The sequence below is a fragment of the Chrysemys picta genome, chromosome 4 (genome assembly GCF_011386835.1).
Source record: "Chrysemys picta bellii isolate R12L10 chromosome 4, ASM1138683v2, whole genome shotgun sequence".
Classification (NCBI taxonomy): Eukaryota; Metazoa; Chordata; order Testudines; family Emydidae; genus Chrysemys; species Chrysemys picta.
In genome coordinates this window covers 11,324,052-11,335,895 of record NC_088794.1, presented here as the reverse complement: position 1 = coordinate 11,335,895, position 11,844 = coordinate 11,324,052, and the positions used below count along the sequence as shown (strand labels likewise).

The 11,844-nt window shown below is 54.7% G+C and overlaps 1 long non-coding RNA gene across 2 annotated transcripts; it reads right to left on the bottom strand.

Annotated features, from left to right (window-relative positions):
- Positions 1 to 559: 559 nt before the first annotated feature.
- On the bottom strand, positions 560 to 5,793 carry LOC135982884 (uncharacterized). Of its 2 annotated transcripts, none has more exons than XR_010600361.1 (4): positions 5,271 to 5,793; positions 4,731 to 4,814; positions 3,712 to 3,870; positions 560 to 1,279 (listed from the first exon to the last, which is right to left on the bottom strand). It is a non-coding gene; the product is annotated as an uncharacterized LOC135982884 (long non-coding RNA). The 2 variants fall into 2 exon arrangements; XR_010600362.1 differs by having other exon boundaries at positions 560 to 1,276.
- Positions 5,794 to 11,844: the final 6,051 nt, after the last annotated feature.

Below are 11,844 nucleotides of genomic sequence, written 5' to 3'. Positions count from 1 at the left end.
CAGAAGTGGAGTGGAGGGGGTGATTCCACTGGTCCGGTTACCTCCCTGGGTGGTAAATGTAGGGGCACAAGGGTAAATAACGCCTTGAGGGGTCATTATCCAGATCTAGTTACCCCCACACACTAGTTGTTGTCACATTGAATTCCCCTGGAGGGACCTGACTCAAGGATTTCCTAGGCCAAGATCCTAGTATGATCTACCTACATGTACATGAGAGATCCCATAACACCAGCAGATGCCTCCCTCTGCCCCTCACTGCCCCCCACTCCATCTCTCTTTTTGCCCTAAGGAGTACCCTTATTTAGCACCATAGCCAGTGGGGCAGCCCCACTCCACCCTCCAGGTGGTATAGTCCACCCAACAGTAGCTTGACAGCTGGGGTCGCCACCCATTGGCCTGGCCTTCCAGTGGTACGCTTCAGAGGCAAGGGGAAATTAGCATGCAGCGCTTGGATTGGCCAAGTGGAGGGCTGAGCATATTCCGCTGCGGTATATCGAGCCAGCCAGCCGGCGTGTTGTGTGCAAATGAGCCAAAGGGATGAGATGCAGGTATACCATGGTCGCAGTACTAGAAAAGATGTGTGTTTTATTTAAAAATATACTCGCCACCAAAGCCACCTTGTGGAGCCACACCCCGGTGGGAAGGTGAGAGAGGCAATAGATATTAAATATAATTATTAGTAGCATGGATGTAGAGATGCGCAGTCACGCACCAAGGGGCGCAGGAGAGCATAGTCCTCTTGTTCTCGTGAGCCACATTCCTCGCTTCAAAGGTGCTTTTGGTTTCCAGCTGGGCTTGGAGCACTGGGTGCGTTTTCCAAAGCATCCAAGTGACTCAGGCTCCTAAATCCTCTCTTCAAAAGTGATTCAGTGGGACTAAGCACCTGTGTCTGTCTCTTTCAGAGATGGGACTTAGGCCCAGAGCCACAAAGGGGGCGTCTCACTTCTGTTGAAATCAATGAAAGCCTGGAGCTGAAATGACTTCATCACATAGGCATGTTGGAACAGTCGACCCAAGGTCTCAACTGTTCCTGCGCACACGTGCACACACATACACAGAGCCATGCACAAACACACTCACCCTATCCCCACCTTTTGCACACACTCACACACACTAGCTGCACAAAAGTGCGTCTTCAGCCACAGGGGAATTGCAGTTGCTTCAAGTACTCAAGAAGCTCCTTGGAGAGCTGGGGCCCGGTGGTGATCTCCCTCCAGCCGGTGCCAGCAAAGGGCCAGGCCACTTCGCAGAAGGACGGGTACGGTGCTGCTGGCGGCTGCTGGGCAGAACAAAGAGACAGAGAGGGAGAATGAAATGTCAGGAGGTCGCCCCTCCAAAAGTCACCAAACTACAGAACACCTGGATTTTGCTGCAGGTCACTCCCTATGCCTGACAGATCACAACATTCCCCAGCCATCAAACCACTTGGAAAGGGCAAGTCTGCGTCGTGCAAATGAAATAAACCAGGTTTATAAATCGGGGAAACAGAAAAGCCCATGACGCCCATGAAGGCATGGACGTTTGAACCTTTGGTCTTTAGATCTTCCCCACAGCTCCCTTTCTCAGGTGTTACAGCAATAACATTCAATCAGTGACGCTAAAGGCTTGACTAGAACTTGGTGATATTTTTCAGCCAAAACTTTCTTTGTCTGGAGAAAAATGCAAATTCAATGAGCCGGAAATATTTCATGAATTTGTGTTGGTTTCACCAAATTGTTCGTTTAGGGGGAAAAAACGGAAAAAAAGGCCCAACGACTCAAAACATTTTGATTTTTCAGTTTAAAAAGACTTTTCATTAAAAAATGCCCTTTCATTTTATTTTGTAAATATTCAAAAATGGTCAAAATCAAAACAAAATGTTTCAACGTTGTCAGAACAAAACGCATGATTTGACCCGAAACAAAGCTTTTTTTTCTTTTTTCTGTCCACCACAAATTTTGGAAATGTTTGGCTTGGGGCCAACCTGACACAGATCTTTTTTCCCCAACTTTTCGAGTGGCCAATGAACCAAAAAAATCTATCATCTTCCCAGCTCTCGTCAAGGCATAGCCTTCGTGGCGGGTCACACAGCAGGAGAATGTTTTAGGTGATCTCGACTCCTGGCTTCTGTTCTTGACTCTAGGAGAGGCGTGTGGTCTAGTGGTTAGAGGAGCACTTGCAAGGGGGCAGGACTTTGTGCCTGTGAAAATCATCTAAATTTGACCTACGTATACATCTTGCTTATGCTCAGTAGAGACTAAGAATTAGGCAGCTAATGTCCAGTGATTCTGTCTGCACTGAGCATGCTCAAACCAGCCCAGGGAAGCAGCACTTTCCCTACAATTTCTGCTCTTGGCTGCCAGGAACCACTGCATTGCTGGAACTGAGAGCAGGGAACCTGTCTCTCCCGTACTCTCCATGGTCCCCTGTTGGTGCCCAGGCATCGTGGAGGGGGAGGCAGAAGCCGCCTGAGAGTGGATAGGGTGAAGGAGTTGCAGTAGTCAGAGGGTGCAAAGGGGGGACAGGGCAGTAGGGTCTATCCCCTCCAGAGCCTGCAATAGAACCCAGGTATCCTGAGTCTCACTATTTCTCTGCTGCCATCCAATAGCTGTAAAATCCACTGGCCACGTGGCCTAACCCCCTCTTCACACAACACACAGTCAAGCTGTGGAACTCCTTGCCAGGGGAGGTTGTGAAGGCCAGAAGTAGAACGGGGTTCAGAAAAGAATTAGATAAGTTCATAGAGGGTAGATCCATTGATGGTTATTAGCCAAGATGGTCAGAGACACAACGCCACGCTCTGGGTGTCCCTAACCCTCTGCTTGCCAGACGCCGGGACTGGGCGACAGGGGCTGGAGCCTTCGATATGTGCCCTGTTCTGTTCATGCCCTCTGAAGCACCTGGCATTGGCCACTGTCAGAAGACAGGATACTGGGCTAGATGGACCATTGGTCTGACCGAGTATGGCCGTTCTTATGTTCTTAGTGCCTGATTCTCTTGGACGATAACAGCCTACCACTGCACCCACCAATTCCGCTAGCTCCAGAGGCAGAGCTCTGTGTGGTGGAGCTGAACGCTCCAACGCTGCTGATGACTGAGGCGAGGGTCAAAATGGTTCCACGGGGGGAGATCTGTTCCCCCCCCCCATCCCCCCAGTAATTTTTAAAATTCCTAAGAAATTACATCCATAAAAGCTACATGAAAAGAATGTGAAGGTCACAAAGTCAATCATTCAACAGTTAGGAAATAGCAGAATTAAAGCTGCCCCTGAAACCTTCATTCAGCTCCCTGAGCCATGTGCATCATGATACAGGCTTCGATGACATGATCACAGAATATTTTTGCCCATGTTCCCCATCTCCCAAGGAGAGTGACCCCGCTGGCCGGGGGGACTCCACCCCCTCTCAAGAGAGGCCCTTCTTACCACCGCATCACAGGGAGAGGGGGGTATTCAGGGCTGCCTTAATCCAGCCCTGAGATCAAGGTCTCACAGGGAGCCTGTGGTAGAGCCAAAACTTGAACCGCTATCTCCTGGATCCCAGCCTAGGGCTTTATCCACAAGGCACCAGCGCGCCGCATACCCATCCGCAGTGATAATCACATGCAGAATAAACCACCTGCAGAGACATGTCAGCTCTGCTTCCCCCCACAGCGAAAGACAGCAATGGTTTCTCCCGTGGTTTATCTGCAGGCTACAGCACGGTCCCAGGGAAGGGGTACGGGCTCCTTTACCTTCATCTTGCTGATGGTGTTTCTGAGGTGGGAGAGCTGGCGCTGGCAGAGGCTCATGCCACTGGTGATGCTGAGCGGCAGCTGGTTGGTCCCCCAGAAGCTGTTTGCCAGGTGCCTCAAGCAGGCATTGTACTGGCACAGCCGGGTGCTGATCGTGTCCTGTGGCATGGAAGAGGAGCTGGGTCAGCACTCGCAGAGTTAGCTCCCGCCCTTGTCCAGGGAGCTCCAGAAAGGACCCGATCCACAGTCCTGCTCTTTATTCAGTCTGTACAGCCCCTGGCACAGCGGAGCCCTGACTGGCCACTTTGGGGAGTCTTGCTCCTGCTTTATGGTTAGTTATTGGCTGTCTAGTTATTGGGCCTATGAGCCAGGACTCCTGGGTTCCATTCCAAGCTCACCACATGGCCTCAGGAAAGTCCCTATCCCGGCCCATGCCTCAGTTTCCCCCTCTGCCAACAGGGGGTGATGATTCCACAACAAGGCTTTGTTGGCTGTAATGAGCCCTCCAGCACCTCCTCAGTCCCCACCTCGGGCCTCCCATACCTCCCAGCGAAACAGGCGCTGAGGCAATTCGCCTTTCAAAACAGGAGGGTCGGGGCTCTGACTGATTCCCCCATGGCAGGAGCTGATACGAGGCGGCACCAGCGGGAGAACCAAGCCCCAGGGTGTTTTGCCCCCGCTCCCTTTGGAGGGAGACATGGGCTAAGAGGCAGGAGTCCGGCAGCCTACCAGACCCAGGGGAAGGGAAGCGTAACCCACCCCCACGCAGTGCAGGGCTCTGTCCCCTCCTGTGAGGGCTGTGTTGCCTGTAGAGATTGGCTGCAGTCTCAGACAACGCAGCAGGGCCCCTTAGCTCAGGCAGGAGAAGTGCGGGCTTGCAGGTCCCAAGTGCGACCCCTGAGAGGCCAATGACCTGGCATTAGCCTGGAAGATCTCGATCCTGCCGGGGGCCCAGCCTTGCCCCTCCAAGTCACCGGGCATCTCCTGCCCGCGCTGGGAAGGTCCATGGGTCTCCTTACCAGCTCCGTGGCCCCGTCACTGGCCTCGCTGCTCGTCGGGAGGCAGACACGGCTCCTCTTTTCTCCGTCTTTGTAACCCTCTTCCTGCAAGCGTGGAGATGCATGATGAGGGGATGGGCGGGTGGGGGCCCTGGGAGGGTCAGAGTGGGGTGGGGGGGCCTATGAGGGGGGACGTGAGCAGGGTGGCCCCATGGGAATAAAGATGGTCAGGGCGAGTATCCCAAAGGGGGGCTGAGCAGAGTGGGGGTCCCATGGCGGGGAATGGCCAGGATGGGGTTCCCATGAAGCGGGAGGGCCTGACCAGTGGGAGAGATGGCCAGGATGGGAGGGTCCCATAGGGGGCAGGTGTGGGGGGGCACGCGGGGCAGAGGGCCTGAGCAGGGTGGTCCCTGGGATAGAGATGGTCAAGGCAGGATCACATGGAGGGGATCTGAGCAGGGTGGGTGGCCCATTGGGGGAAGATGGCCAGGGTGGGGGGTCCCATGGGGAGGGCCCAAGTGAGGGTGGGTCCCATGGGGGGATGACACGCCCCTCTCGTACCAGGAACAGCTTATGCAGGTGTTCCAGGCAGTTCTTCAGGTGTCCTGCGATGTCCTGAGCATTAGGCCACTCGGCATTGCACGCGGGGCCAGGGCGCCCCTGGGCCAGGGACCAGAGCACAGCTAGCACTGAGGTCAGGGACAAGACGTCACTCCGTCCTGCACAGGGGACAACACACCGGAGTTACCTCCCTGTCCCTCCAGAGGGGAACACACATAGTCCAAAGTCACATTCTGATTGGCTGACTGGACCTGATGACATCACTCCCAAGGGGGCCCTGGGGACCTCTCCCCACTGAGCACACACATATTCAATCAGGCAGGGAGGGGGACGAACAATAGCGGCTTAACTGGTCCTTTAAGGGAGGCTAGCCTGTTCCTAGGGAATTCTGGGAGGCGTAGTTCCCAGGACTGATGGGAAGCTGTAGGCTAGGCAGTAATGAATGCTGGGAAAGAGGGCAGGGCTATAAAAGAGCTCCCTTCTGTTCCCACCATCTAACCCTCCAGTCATCCAAGCTGATCTGGGGCAGCTCATCTCCCTACATCCCCCCAGTCACCCTGGCCCCAAAAGATCCCTCCAGCTGCCTCCCACCCCAAGACCTCAGACACATGCTCCCTCCTCCCACTGCACACAGCTCCCTTCCATCAATATGTCCAAGGCTGTTCTAGAGCGGCTGGTGATCAGTTGTTCCCTGTGTCCCAGGGCAGGAAGCACTTGGCTTAGTTTGCAGCACAGGAGATTCAGGTTAGATACTAGGAATATCTCTGAGGCTAGTGAAGCTCTGGAACAGGGCCTCAGGAGAGCCTGTGGCATCCCCATACTTGGCGGTTTTTAAGAACAGATTAGACTGACACCTGTCAGGGATCTCTCTTGAGGTCCCTTCCAGCCCTCCATTTGCCCCACAGACCTCCCGGTAAAGCCCAGCAATATATGCCACCAGTGCAAGAGTGCACAGACTGAATAAGGGACCTGCAACGGCTGCCAGCTACAGGTGCTCCCCTGCAATGGCAGAGGCCTGTGATTTTGGGGCAGAAGGATGCAAATTCTAGCCCCAGCTCACCACCTGTCATAAGCGTCTGTGTTGATTTCCACCATAATAACTGGTGTCTATCTGCAGGGGTGGGTTTCTTCCACCTCCTTCCCTCTGATCCCCGATTAACATTCCGTTACCCCGGGGCAGATGTGGATTCCTTCTATCCCTAAGCCAGGCAATTTCCTTGTCCTCAGCCAGAGGAGAACAAATGAAACCGAGGTTTCTACTTTGCAGTCTCTGGGGGAGGTTCTCTGGACTTGATGATCCTGCAGTCCCGTCTGGCCTTACAATCCATGAAAACAGTTTTACTCAGGATATTTCATCTCGTTGGTTTTAGATGACATCTTGCTCACCCACCCACCTGCCCCCAAGAAGGCTCAGGGTGGCTATTGTGGAAAATTCACCAGTGAAGGGATTTCAGGGAAGAGGATCATAAATATTCACAGCCAACCAAACATGGAAGCAGCTCTCCTATCTCCCCTAACTGCAAGAAGTGAAATTGACTCACAATGCAGGAGTGAAACTGACTAGCATACATAAAGCCCCCAAAGATAGAAAGAAAACAGAGAGAGAAATGCCTTTTCCATTTTTTCCATCTCATTCAGTTTTAGCAATCTCAGGTGTTGCTATAACTTAGGTAATGACTCAGCATCTAGCACATGGCTGGGTGCTGTCAGAATAATAGTGGTGATTATTATCATTGAGATCAATGATATTAACAGAGCTACATTTGCTGACAAATGTGGGATGGAGCCATCGTTCGATAAGACAGATAAAGTAGATGAGATATTCATGCAGACAATTATCTTGGCTTTCTGAATGGCAAAAAGGGGAAAGATTTGGGTTTAAACCCTGTCTTATAACCTCATTAAAGTCAACATGAATGAGTTGAGAAAGATTTTAGCAGGCTAAATCTAACCCACATTCTGGGATAACTTTTCTGAGCCATTTAGAAGCCCAGTGCTGCCAACTCTTCTGATCTGATATTAATTATCTGTATTGTAGTAGGGCCTGAAAGGCTCCAGTCTGGGACCAGGGTCCCATTGTGTCTGGTGCTGCACAGACACAGAACAAAAGAGAGCAGGGCCACATTGGTTTGCTTGGCCTCTCCCCTCCCTTCTGAGGCCTCTAGGTCTCCCTTGTATGTATTACACCAGCTCTTTCCATTTGACTACTGTGCTTCATTTCTCGATGGGTCACAGCCCTGACTTTCACATTACCTCCATCATAGTCCCAGACATCTGTGTCCCATGCAAATCCAGCATCTTGGATCGTTAACGGTTATTCACAGCAGAGAGACAGACCCATGCAGCAGAAGTTTCAGAGAGAGAAGTAAGGAATCTTTCTGCATCTTAACTCCCTGGCCTGAGTAATTTTTATGTGCACGTCCCTCTAGATCAGGGGTCTCAAACACACGGCCTGGGAGGTTGTTTTTTGCGGCCCGCGAGCTCCTCGTGGCCCCCCCGCCCCTCCCCCAGCGTTTACCTAGAACGGCTCCAGCCCGATGCGTACCAGGGGAAGGGCAGGCTCCCTGCCTGCCCTGCCCCCTGCCGCTCCGGGAAGCAATCAGAACATGGGGAAGGGGGGGCACAGGGGTCTGTGTGTTGCTCTTGCTTCAGGCAGCGCCCCCAGCAGCTCCCATTGGCTGCAGTTCCCCGTTCCCTGCCAATGGGAGCTGCTGGGGGTGGTCCTTGAAGCAACAGCAACACACAGACCCCTGTGCCCCACCTCCGCCAGGTTCCGGCCACTTCCCGGAGTGGTGTGGGGACAGGCAGGCAGGCGGCCTGTCCTGCCCCCGGTGCATGTCGGGACGGAGCCCGCCCCCCGAGGCCCTCCTGCAGCCCAACCCCCTGCTGTACCCCGCATTCCTCCTGCAGTTCAACCCCCTGCTGTACCCCACATCCCTCCTGCACCCCACACCCCAACTCCCTGCCCTGAGCCCCCACCACACCCTACACCCCTCCTGCCCTCCCTGGGGGCAGGAAGGGGGCAGAGTTGGGCTGGGGATTTCAGGGAAGGGGTTGGAATGGGGGCAGGGCCTCATGGAAGGGGTGGAGTGGGGGCGGGGCCAAGGGTGGCGCAGGGAGGTGTCAGTAATGTGGCCCTCGGCCAATGTACTAGTCGTCATGTGGCCCTCGTGGTCATTTGAGTTTGAGACCCCTGCTCTAGATACTTTTACAACCTGCCTAGCTGTAGCATCAGAGCACGTCACAATCAGAAATAGTCACTTGTGAGACAGCAACAGATTCTCTCTGCTCTACAGCTTGAGGGGAAACTGAGGCACAAGGAAGATTCAGACCTTACCCAAGGTCAAAGCTGGGATCAGAACCCAGGTCTTCAGAAGCCCATAGCTCCATCGGAGTCAATGCGGCCAGATCCCCAGCTGGTGTGAATGGGCCATTTGCACCAGCTATGAGGAATTCACCTGCCAGCCTTGCCCCCACTCTCACAGCACACATCTCTCCCTCCCCCAGGGAGCCGGAGCATGGGCCAAATGAGGAGGGAGCATTTCTGGGAGAGCCCCACAACGTGGCATTTCATTCCTGGGCCCAGGCAAATCCACTGACTTTTGGGGGCGAAGGAGGGGCTGAGAAAAGAATCTGGCCCTTATGGGCCCAATCCTGAGCTGCTCCCACAGGATCAGGCCCGTCATCTATAAGTTGGTGGCTGCAGGGAGGTACCTCTTGGTTATTCCATGACTCATCTATTGTCTTCCACACCTGCCTGACCCCTCCCCACTGAGGGATGGCATGGGCTCACCATAGAAGGGTTTCCTGGGGAGAGCGGATCCCAGCCCAATGGGATCCTGCATGATCACAGCCTCTTGCCCCAGCCAAGGTGAGATCACAGCACCCACCCAGAGCAGGGCAGCTGCTTTGCCTATGGGTGCCTACAGAAGTGCCAGTCCTGGCTCCCCTGCACAGGACAATCCCTGCCCGTTGCACCAGGAAGGAAGGAAGGAAGGAACACAGACCTGGCACGATCCCAGAGCAGGGTCATGATGCCCTCCTGCCCCTCAGTCCCAATCCACTGCCCCCTGCTAACCCAGCCCTGGGATTCCCCCTTCACAGTTCTGCAGCCCTATGCCCCGTTCTAATGATGGGTCAAATGCACTAAAGTCTAGGAGGAGAAACCTGCGTCCTGAAGGCAGCGCTGAGTCAGGTGCCTCTAGGAGAGCTGAGCTCCTTCGACCACCCAGCCCCGAGTGAAAGCCCTGGAGTGACAGCCCCTTCCCTTAACCCCTGCTCCACTGGCGTGCCCAGCCTCTATGTAATGCTGGGGTGAATCCTTCCCCTCCAGCTAAGCACAGACAAACTCCTCACACCAGCAGCCTGTGCGACTGATGCTGGGGAGCAGCACGGCCACTGGCGCAGTGAAACGCAACCCGCCTTCCCCTGTAGCAGCCCTTACTCACGCAGCCTCATCCTGTGTCCTTCAGGGCACTTCTAGGAGGCGCCGCGATCATCTACCTGCAGCTTGACTAGGGCTTTTATATCCCACCTGTTGGCTCAGATCATACCCCCAGGCCTTGTGACTCACCAGCTTCCTAGGAATCCCAGTTCCTCAGCGCAGCAAGGAAAGTCCTGGGGAAGCTGGAGTGGAGGCGGAAGAACTGGCTGCAGAAGCCGTTGGGTTATCACCATGGAGGGATGGGGGGCATGGGCGGGATGAGCCAGGGGGCAGGGGAAGGGATGAGCCTGGGCATCCGTTCAGAGCTGCACCCACCCACAGACACGCTGCTACTGTGTGTGAGCCCCAGTGCAGACAGCGCCCAACAGAACAAGCCATCAGCAGAGCTACAAACTGGGGGAGCAGATGGGGTACCTTGGGAGCCAAGGGGTGCAGACGGGGGCATCCCAAGGACCAGGAGGGTGTAGAGAGGGCATCCTGGGCACTGGGGGGGGGGAGCAGAAGGGGGGTCATCCTGGGTGCTGGCAGGAGCAGACGGGGGCATCCTGAGTGCTGGGGGGGTGCATATGGGGGCATCCCAGGGGGAGCAGATGGGTCTCCTGGGCACCCAGGGGGCACAGACAGGGCATCTCAGGCACTGGGGGGAGCAGATGGGAGTGTCCCAAGGACGAGCAGGGGAGCAGAGGGGGGCATCCCAAGTGCTAAGGGGAGCAGACATAGGTACCCTGAGGACTGGGTGGAGGGAGCAGACGGGGGTCTCCCAGGCATGGGGGGGAGGAAGATAGGAGCTAGCGAGGGAACAGATAAGAAGAATAAAGGGGATTCTGCAGCTTGTACACAGCTGGGGGAGCCAGTACAGTTGTACCCAGACAGTTTCCATTGGCACTGCCAAAGTGACCACTGGTTATGTGGTCGGGAAAGGACCCATCTCCTGGGGGCAAGAAAATCAGTCAGGGCCAGGCTTCCAACCAGTCCTCCGTGGTTGGCTCTCTGCTGGCAGGCAAGAGGAATGGGTGAATAGCGTCCACTTTAGAGCCACCAGGGAACATAGCTGATGGGCCATGGCAGGAGCTTTTAACCTCTAAGGGGCATCAGCTCCAATCCAGCCCCAGAGCGGGGCACTGGCTGGTTCATGGGGGTGAAGAATGGGACACGGGGCCTTTCCCCTCTAGGGGGCACTGGCTCTGATCTGGCCCCAGGGCAGGGCACTGGCTGGCTCATGGGGGCAGGGAATGAGACATGGGGCCTTTTCCCTCTAGGGAGCGCCAGCTCTGATCTGGGCCCAGGATGGGGCACTGGTAGGGTAACCAGATAGCAAGTGTGAAAAATTGGGACGGGGGTGGGGGGGTAATAGGAGCCTATATGAAGCTGGATATGAGTCAACAGTGTGCTCTTGTTGCCAAGAAGGCTAATGGCATTTTGGGATGTATAAGTAGGGGCATTGCCAGCAGATCGAGGGACGTGATCGTTCCCATTTATTCGACATTGGTGAGGCCTCATCTGGAATACTGTGTCCAGTTTTGGGCCCCACACTACAAGAAGGATGTGGAAAAATTGGAAAGAGTCCAGCGGAGGGCAACAAAAATGATTAGGGGTCTGGAGCACATGACTTATGAGGAGAGGCTGAGGGAACTGGGATTGTTTAGTCTGCAGAAGAGAAGAATGAGGGGGGATTTGATAGCAGCCTTCAACTACCTGAAGGGGGGTTCCAAAGAGGATGGAGCTCGGCTGTTCTCAGTGGTGGCAGATGACAGAACAAGGAGCAATGGTCTCAAGTTGCAGTGGGGGAGGTCCAGGTTGGATATCAGGAAAAACTATTTCACTAGGAGGGTGGTGAAACACTGGAATGCGTTACCTAGGGAGGTGGTGGAGTCTCCTTCCTTGGAGGTTTTTAAGGCCCGGCTTGACAAAGCCCTGGCTGGGATGATTTAGCTGGGAATTGGTCCTGCTTTGAGCAGGGGGTTGGACTAGATGACCTCTTGAGGTCCCTTCCAACTCTGATATTCTATGATTCTATGAGAAAAAGACCCAAAAATCGAGACTGTCCCTATAAAATCGGGACATCTGGTCACCCTAGGCACTGGCTGGCTCGGGGGGCAGGGAATGAGACATGGGGCCTTTCCCCTCTAG